The sequence below is a fragment of the Pinus tabuliformis genome, chromosome 5_2 (assembly GCF_031772625.1).
Source record: "Pinus tabuliformis cultivar Carrire ecotype Pingquan chromosome 5_2, CPIR1, whole genome shotgun sequence".
Classification (NCBI taxonomy): Eukaryota; Viridiplantae; Streptophyta; class Pinopsida; order Pinales; family Pinaceae; genus Pinus; species Pinus tabuliformis.
In genome coordinates, this window is record NC_142306.1 from 283,160,856 (window position 1) to 283,170,500 (window position 9,645).

At 38.8% G+C, this 9,645-nt stretch overlaps 1 pseudogene; it reads left to right on the top strand.

Moving 5' to 3' along the window:
• The first annotated feature begins 5,239 nt into the window (after positions 1-5,239).
• LOC149158618 (putative protein arginine N-methyltransferase 6 pseudogene) lies at positions 5,240-6,000 on the top strand (annotated as a pseudogene).
• The last annotated feature ends 3,645 nt before the right edge of the window (positions 6,001-9,645 follow it).

A 9,645-nucleotide genomic window follows, 5' to 3' on the forward strand; every position in this document is an offset into this window, starting at 1 on the left:
TATTTTCAGCTTGTTATTGTTCACAGCCTTTGGGGCATCATTATGAAACATTTGATTTGATTATTTCATTGGTTCTTTGATGTTTTATGTAGCAAAGTTGATCTGAAAGAATGCTGGGCTCAATTCATACCACAATTTTGTCCTCTAAATATCATCATAGGAGCTGGATGCTCTTGTATGATGTTTATGCTATTACCATGCTATCAAGTGGAAAATCTTGGAGATTGCCTAAGACTTCTCATTTTGTAGTGGTTTATCTCAGAGTGCACAGTTTATTAGCAAAGGTGGAGAGTTTCCAGTCAAATAAGATGTCAAATATTGCTAAGGATTCACAGAAAAGGACAGTTTCAAATGTCAATTTGAAGAAGGCACAGTAGCTATTTTTTGGATGAGTGCAATTGATTGGAACTACATACCTAAATGGGAAAAGTGAGGATTTGTTTTGGTGGCTTAAAAAATATTTTTGAGCGCTACGCATAGCCCTTTGGTGCTGCACATTTAGCCATCTTCAAGGAGCACTGCACATAGTCCTTTGGCACTGACCTTAGGGCCATCCCCAAGGTTACATCAAGGACAGACACCCAGCATTGCAAGGAAATAAGGGTTGGACATCAAAATGCCAGATGTCAGTTTGAAGAAAGTTGAGAAGTGGAAAATTGGTTTTCAATTGCCAGATGCTGAGTGTAGTGAAATTAAACGACCTAATTTTAGGATGGGTTCCGAAATTAGACCTCTTTATATCTCACGTTATGATATTTATTGAAATCAGATGGATTTTAAAGTTTATCCGGCTCAACTTGATGTATGTGTTTATAAGGTGGAAACGCCAGTGAAGATTAAGATAAAGAAGGCATCTGGATGTCTCATACAACAAAAAATGTTTCTGCATGTTTCAAAAAAAAAAATTGGGGAGGCAAACTGGATAAGTTGTGGCCTAGTTTTGAAAGAAACCTTGCATATTGGTTCAAAGGATTCTTGTTTTTCTGTCATGCTTACGATGAGAGCACAATCAAGCAAGCAACCATGATAGATCTGATGATTCCAAACAAAAACTTAGTAACAATGCTAATGATTCTTGCAGTCAAGTTTCTAACAGATTGTACACCTTCACTACAACAATTAAAGGTAGAAAAACATGAAGATAGAGAAAACCAAGGAACAGAAGAAAGAGCAGCTAACTTGGAATTATTATACTTCCTTACCCTTTACTCAAAATGTGATAACCGAGACTTTGTGAATGGGCAATATCATAACTGGTGTGATGAGGAAAGCATTGCAGAACGTGGACATTAAAGGGAACTTCATTCCTGAAGGATGGTTTGGGCTCACATACTTGAAGATCCTTTCATCTTGATGAAGACTATTATAAAAATCCACACAAATTCAATCCTTGGAGATGGAAAGAAAAGGATGCAAGTGGAAACAGTTTTATTTCATTTGGAGGAGGCCACAAACTTCACCCGGGCATCGACATGGCAAGACTGGAAGCTTTCATCCTCTTGCACCAGCTTATGACCCAATACAGTGGGGAGGAAGATGACGTTTCCATTTGGACATAGTAGTAAAGAGTGCAACCATGATAGAAGGCGTGATATAGAGAGTCTATGGGCGCTGCACATAGCCCTTTGGTGCTATGCGTAGGGCCATCCTTAGCTTCACATATGGAGGAAGAACACACTGAAGACAACATTCTCGTTTCCAGGCATTGCCTTTTGCATTTTTTTTATATACTCAATGCACTGATATAAGTTGAGAAATCACCTGGTGCAGTTCCCATTGGGAGTATGTTTTCCTTGCTCCTTTTATGTTTCAAAGTTTCTGTGCTAGTGGTCCCAGTTAGTGTTTTTGGCTACACGAAACCTGCAATTGAGGATCCAGTGAAGGCCAATAAAATCCCTAGGAATATTCTAGAGCAACGGTTGGTATATGCAACCCATTTTCTCAATATTGATTGGAGGAATTTCGCCTTGTGGAGCTGGTCTTAGGACAATGCTTATGCACCCATCATCTGCGAGAATCATTTCCATGATGTGAGAGGCATCTGTAGACATGCAATTAACTCAGGCTATTGCAGAAAATAGGATGGAAAGGGAAATGGTTAAATTTGTTCAGTTTGCGGATGTCCAAAGTTCACAACTGCAAATTGAGGATCCAGTGAAGACCAATAAAATCCCCAGGCAGATTCCAGAGCAAAGCTTGGTATATGCAGCCCATTTTCTCAATATTGATTGGAGGCATTTTGCCTTGTGGAGCTGGTCTTGGGACAATGCTTATGCGCCCATCATCTGCGAGAATCATTTCCATGATGTGAGAGGCATCTGTAGACACGCAGTTAACTTAGGCTATTGCAGAAAATAGGATGGAAAGGGAAATGGTTAAATTTGTTCAGATTGCGGATGCCCAAAGGTCACAACTGCAACAAGAGGACTCTCATTCTGTCCCAGCCTCTGGCACAGTAAGAACTGCAACATCTCTTGTAGTGCAGGATCAACGAAAGTTTGGCTTTGCAACCAAGGCTGCTCCTTCCAAGACTTCTTCAGGTGCTGCCTCCAAGAAAGAAAAAGCTATTTCCAAAGTGTCATCAGTTTTCGGGTATGATAGTGATGGAGAATCATAACTAGATGTGGCATTATTCGAATCTTTCTAGGAACCGATGGCAAGTATTTTAGCCATGAAATCAGCAGCATTGAGTTTTTGAAGGAGAGGTGGCAGTATTCAAAACATTCAATGAACAAATGGAAAATATTTCAGGAATCCAAGGCATCTATAGGGTGCGGGTGGAAGATGATCGATCAACATCTCAAAAAATCCCAGATTTCTAGTGATGACGCCTTCGACAATTCCACTTGTTCCAACAAATCTGTTGTTCTATTTTGATGTGATCTAATTCCTTAGTTATAAGTTTGATTTATTTTATTTGACCGCATAAAAACATATTTGGTTGTTTGTTTGTTTTTAAAATTATTTTGATTCCTATATTTAGGAAATGATAATTAATATGTAATAGGGTATATATAGGGTGATTTTTGAAGATACAGGGGTTCGATTTTTGTAGTAGAGTGTGGCTGTTTTGGATTGTGTAAATTTCTTTTTGAATATAGTTTTGTTTTAATGAAGGACTTTGAGCCCTTTAAATTTGGGATCCACCACGATGCTTAATGTGCAACATGTGTTCCTTGTAAGATCACTTACATACTTTGTTTTTTCTGCCAATTCTTGTTACAGTATTACCTAAGAGAAGTTGTAGGAATCCATCCATGCAAGATGTTCCTATCACAATGATTTTGTTGTTAAATGTAGTGGTTATCTTTGTAGAATTGATCCTCTATTAGATGCTATGTTGAGTAACCCTGTGTTTCTTTTTCTTCTAACGCTGCCACTGTAGATCCATCCCTTGATTGATGCCTGTAGGGAAGTGGGCTTTGTCCTCTTTCCTTCTCTCATTTACATCTTTTATCTGGCTGAACATTGCACCTACTTTGCCCCAAGTTTTTCGGCAGAAACTAGCCTTGATTCCATAGCCCAATGATCGCTTCTCATGCTGTTTTCGACCCACAACTTTCAATCAGATACCCGTACCTCATAGCTAGCCTAAGATTCAGTGATCCCAACCACATTTTGTTGGCAAAGAGAGAGCCCTCTCTGGTCTAGTAGGGCTAGATGCCAGATCAAAAGCTTGGTTTGTGGTTACCTCAGAATTGCCTCTTCTCAACCTTGAGGTTCATTCCTAGTGCTAACATATTGGTGCCACTACTGGGTAACGAGGTGACAGATCTTCCCCAAGAAAAATCGTTCAAGTAGAAGATCTGGTTACTGATGGTGGACAGTGATCAGATATACGAAGGTTAAAACATTCACCTGGCGACTCCAACTCAATCCAGAGATTCCAACACTCACTGATCCGTTCATGTACTAAAATAAGATGGTAGGGTATGTGGCAAACCTTGTGTGTTATGAAGTTTTCAAAGAAGTTAGAGATTAGTTAGTGGATATTGAAATAGATGAGGTATTTTTCAGTACTGTGCTTCAATGTTTGAGATCTCTGAAGTTTCCTCTTAACGGTAAAAATGGTTTCTTTGAGTTAGTAGTTGAAAAATTTGAGAAGGAGATTGAGTATATAGATGTTCAAATTAAGTCATATGAATTCCGAGATACCAAAAAGTTCTTGGAAACTCTCCCTCCTTCAAAAAAAGAAACAATAGGGCTGCTCGTGGATGTTTGCATCGACAGTTTGCAGCTGGAAGCATATGTCGAGGAGTTAGGGCAGAAGACATGGTTTGGTTCCTACGATCGTGCTGTTGCATATATGGAATATTTTTTCAGTTTGAATGACAAACTAGATTGTCTTCTACACAGGCAGACTCATTTTGTGCATGTATGGCTATCAACATTTCCACTTGTGTCCTGGTTCAAGCACTTCCTAGCATCATGGTTGCCACAACTGCTTGATTGGTTGATCTAACATTAAAACATTACTTGATCTATCAATTTTGCATTATAGTAGCGTAGATTTGCAAATAAATAAGTTTCCTAAGGCAACATTTAAGTTTCCAGTATTTGTTTATGTACATATTATAGTATGTATATGTTTTTGGATTGGTATGAGTTTTTTGGGATCACAGCTGTTTGTGACCATATTGCCCAATGGATGAAGCACCTGGTCTACCGTGTTTTTGACACCTCCAAGGAGCTTCCATCCCCAATAAAGCCAATGTTAGTTCCTATCTTTGCAGCCTGTCACCAAGGATCAATATCAAAATGGGCTCTTACTGTGTCTGGTTTTTAGAGATGTTTTGCGCATGAGTTTTAGCGCAAACCATATCCTATGTATGTCCATCAAAAGCAGCTTGGAAAAATATTTGCAACGGTATATCACACTTTCGTAACTGGTTTCTGGACCAGGAGATATGACTGAATGAATGATTGACTCAAAGATCTTCCAATGTAGCAGTTCATGTATTTAATGATCTAGAAGAAGCTAGGAGATCCTAGTGGTTGGTTTTGTGGCTGGATTGTGATAGAGAAAGAGAGAACATAGCATTTGAGGTCATAGATATCTGCCATGCTGCTAATCCTCATCTCAACATATGGCGAGCTCGTTTCTCTGCTTTGATTGAAAGAGATATCCATGAATCTGTGCAGAGGGCACTGTACATTGCTGATAGTGATATTGCTGGTGAAAAGTTTACAGCTTTTGGTCTCATGGTTCTAGAGAGGAATTACTTGGAGATTTATAAGTATGAATCTTGGGGAGGTTGAAATTGATGAGGAGGTAGATGTCATTATATCGGAATGGATGGGTTACATGCTTCTATATGAGAGCATGCTTTCTAGTGTAATCATTGCTAGAGATCATTGGCTCAAGTCAGGGGGGCTAATTTTCCTTCTCATGCGACATTGTACATGGCACTAGTTACACATCCTAAAAGATACAGCGAAAGTATTGACTTCTGGCGAAATGTTTATGGAATTGATATGTCTGCGATGTTACCATTGGAAAAGCAATGTACCTTTGAGGAGCCTTGCATCGAAACTATTACAACAGAAAATGTCTTGACATGGGAAATTGTTATCAAACAAATTGATTGTAGCACTGTCACAATACAGGAGTTGGAATCAGATACTACAAATTTTAGTGTGTCATCTATGATGAAAGCATCCCTGCATGGTTTTTCATTATGGTTTGATGTTTCATTTGAAGGGAATGAAACAACATCTAGTGATACCCAGTCAAAATCATCAATAGAGAGCTCTTTATTTGGAGATGTTCATGTAAATGGTGTACATCAAATTAAAAATGTGTGAAATCACCTAATACACTTGTACTATTTGGCCCCGACTTTGCTATATATCTACGATCCTTTAGAGGTGAAGCAAGCTAAATTAATTGTGGGTTCCATTACATTGTCACAGAGTAGGGAGAAGCCATGATTTCTTAATATACACCTAGAATATGCTTCTGGAGGACGATGCTTTGTGAAGGAATTTACTATGCAGTGATATTTTGAGCTCGTTATTGTTGACAGCCTTTGGGGCATCATTCTGAAACATTTAATTTGATTACTTCATTGGTTCTTTGATGTTTTTTGTAGCAATGTTGATCTGATAGAATGCTAGGCTCAATTCATACAACAATTTTGTCCTCTGAATACATCATAGGAGCTAGGCACTCTTGTATGATGTTTATGCTATTACCATGGATATCAAGAGGAAAGTCTTGGAGCATGCCTAAGACTTCTCATTTTTGTAGTGGTTTATCTCAGAGTGCACATTCATTAGCAAAGGTGGAGAGTTTCCAGTAAAATAAGATGTCAAATATTGTTGAGGATTCATAGAAGAGGACAGTTTCAAATGCCAATTTGAAGAAGGCACAATAGTTATTTTCTAGATGAGTGTAATGACTGGAACAACATACCTAAATGGGAAAGGTAAGGATTTGTTTTGGTGGCTTAAAAAAAAACCGTGAGCATTGTGCATACCCCTTTGGCGCTGCATGTATAGCCATCTTCAAGGAGTGCTTCGCGGAGCCCTTTGGTTCTGCGCGTAGGGCAATCCCCAATGTTACATCAAGGAGAGACACCCGACATTGAAAGGCAATAGGGGTTGGACATCAAAATGCCAAATGTCAGTTTGAAGAAAGTTGAGAAGTGGAAAATTGGTTTTCAATTGCCAAATGCTGAGTGTAGTGAAATTAAATGACCTAATTTCAGCTTGGGTTCTGAAATTGGACCTCTTCATATTTCATGTTATGCTATTTATTCAAATCGGATGGCTTCTAAAGTTTATCTGTCTTAGCTTGATGTATGTGTTTATAAGGTGGAAACGCCAGTGAATATTAAGATAGAGAAGGCATCTGGATGTTTCATACAACAGAAAATGTCTCTGCAAGTTTCGAAAATTTGTTTGGGGAGGCAAACTGGATAAGTTGCAGCCTAGTTTTGAAAGAAACCTTGCGTCTTGGTTCCAAGCATTCTTTTTTTTCTGTCATGCTTATGATGAGAGCACAATCAAGCAAGAAGCCATGATAAATTTGATGATTCCAGGAAACCACTTGGTACCAATACTAATGGTTCTTGCAGTCAAGTTTCTCACAGATTGCCCACCTGCACTACAACAATTAAAGGCAGAAAACATGAAGATGAAGAAATCCAAGGAATAGAAGAAAGAGCAGCTAACTTGGAACAATTGTACTTCCTTACCCTTTACTCAGAATGTGATAATGAATACTTTGCGAATGGGGAATATCATAATTGGTGTGATGAGGAAAGCATTGCAGAATGTGGAGATTAAAGAGCACTTCATTCCTGAACGATGGTGTGTGCTCACATACTTGAAGATCCATTCATCTTGATGAAGACTATTATGAAAATCCACAAAAATTTAATCCTTGGAGATGGTAAGAAAAGGATGCAAGTGGCAACAGTTTTATTCCATTTGCAGGAGGCCACAGACTTCACCCAAGCATCGACATGGCAAACCTGGAAGTTTTCATCCTCTTGCATGAGCTTGTGACCTAATATAGTGGAGAGGCAACTGACGATTCCATTTGGACACGGTAGTAAAGAGCGCAACCATGATTGAGGGGGTGATACAGAGAGTCTAGGGACGCTGCGCGTAGCCCTTTGGCACTGCGCATCTAGGGGCGCTACACGTAGGGTCATCCTAAGCTTCACATATGGAGGAAGAACACACTGAAGACAACATTCTCATTTCCAAGCATTGCCTTTTTCATTTTCTTTAATATACTCAATGCACTAATATAGGGTGAGAAATCATCTGGTGTAGTTCCTGTTGGGAGTATGTTTTCCTTGGTCCTTTTATGGTTCGGAATTTCTGTGCTAGTGGTCCCTGTTAGTGTTTTTGGCTACACGAAACCTGCAATTAAGGATCCAGTGAAGACCAATAAAATCCCCAGGCAAAGCTTGGTATATGCAACCCATTTTCTCAATATTTATTGGAGGAATTTTTCATTATGGAGCTGGTCTTGCGACAATTCTTATGCGCCCATCATCTGCGAGAATCATTTCCATGATGTGGGAGGCATATGTAGATACGAAGTTAACTCAGTCTATTGTAGAAAATAGGATGGAAAGGGAAATGGTTAAATTTGATCAAGTTCCAGATGCCCAAAGGTCACAATTGCAACAAGAGGACTCTCATTCTGTCCCAGCCTTTGGCACAGTGAGAACTACAACATCTCTTGCAGTGCAAGATTAGCAAAAGTTTGGCTTTGAAACCAAGGCTACTCCTTCCAAGACTTCTTCAAGTGCTATCTCCAAGAAAGAAAAAGCTATTTCCAAAGTTTCATCAGTTTTCAGGTGTGATAGTGATGGATAATCATAACTAGATGTGGCATTATTCGAATCCTTCTAGGAACCGATGGCAAGTATTTTAGCCATGAAATCAGCAGCATTGAGTTTTTGAAGGAGAGGTGGCAGTACTCAAAACATTCAACGAACAAATGGAAAATATTTCAGGAATCCAAGGCATCCATAGGGTGCGGGTGGAGGATGATCGATCAACATCTCAAAAAATCCCATATTTCTAGTGATGACACCTTCAGCAATTCTACTTGTGGAAGCAAACCCATTGTTCTGTTTTGATGTGATTTAATTCCTTAGTTATAAGTTTGATTTATTTTATTTCACCGCATAAAAACATATTTTGTTTTTTGTTTTGTTTTTTTATTATTATTTTGATTCCTATATTTAGGAAATCATAATTAATATGTAATAGGGTATATATAAGGTGATTTTTGAAGATGTAGGGGTTCGATCTTTGCACTAGAGTGAGGCTACTTTGGGCAGTGTAAAATTCTTTTTCAATATTTTATTTTTTTAATGAAGCATTTTCTACCCTTTAAATTTGGGATCCATCACGGTGCTTAATGTGCAACATGTTTTCCTTGTAAGATCACTTACATTGTTTTTTCTGCTAATTCTTGTTAGAGCATTATATAAGAGAAGTGGTAGGAATCCATCCACGCAAGATGCTACTATCACAATGATTTTTTTGTTAAATGTAGTGGTTATCTTTGCAGAATCCATCCTTTGTTAGATGCTCTGTTGAGTAACCCGATGTTCCTTTTTCTTCTAACGCTGCCACTATAGATCCATCCCTTGATTGATGCCTGTAGGGCAGCATGATTTCTCCTCTTTCCTTCTCTCATTTAATATTTTACCTTCCTAAACATTGCACTTACTTTGCCCTATGTTTGCCGGCAGAAACTAGCCTTGATTCCATAGCCCAATGATCCCTTCTCCTGTTGTTTTTGACTCACAACTTTCAATCAAATAACTGTACTTCATATTAAGCCTAAGATTCAGTTATCGCAGCCATGTTTTTTGGTAAAGAGAGAGCCCTCTCTAGTCTCACAGGGTTAGCTGCCATATAAAAAACTTGGTATGTGGTTACCTCGGAATTGCCTCTTCTCAACCTTAACGTTCATTCTGAGTGCTAACATATTGGCGCCGCATCCGAGTAACGAGGTGACAGATCTTCTCTAGGAAATATCATTTAAGTAGTAGATCTGGTTACTAATGGTGGACAGTGATCAGATATACAAAGGCTGAAACATTCACCTGGCGACTCCAACTCAATCCAGAGATTCCAGCGCTCACTGATCTGTTCATGTACTAAAATAAG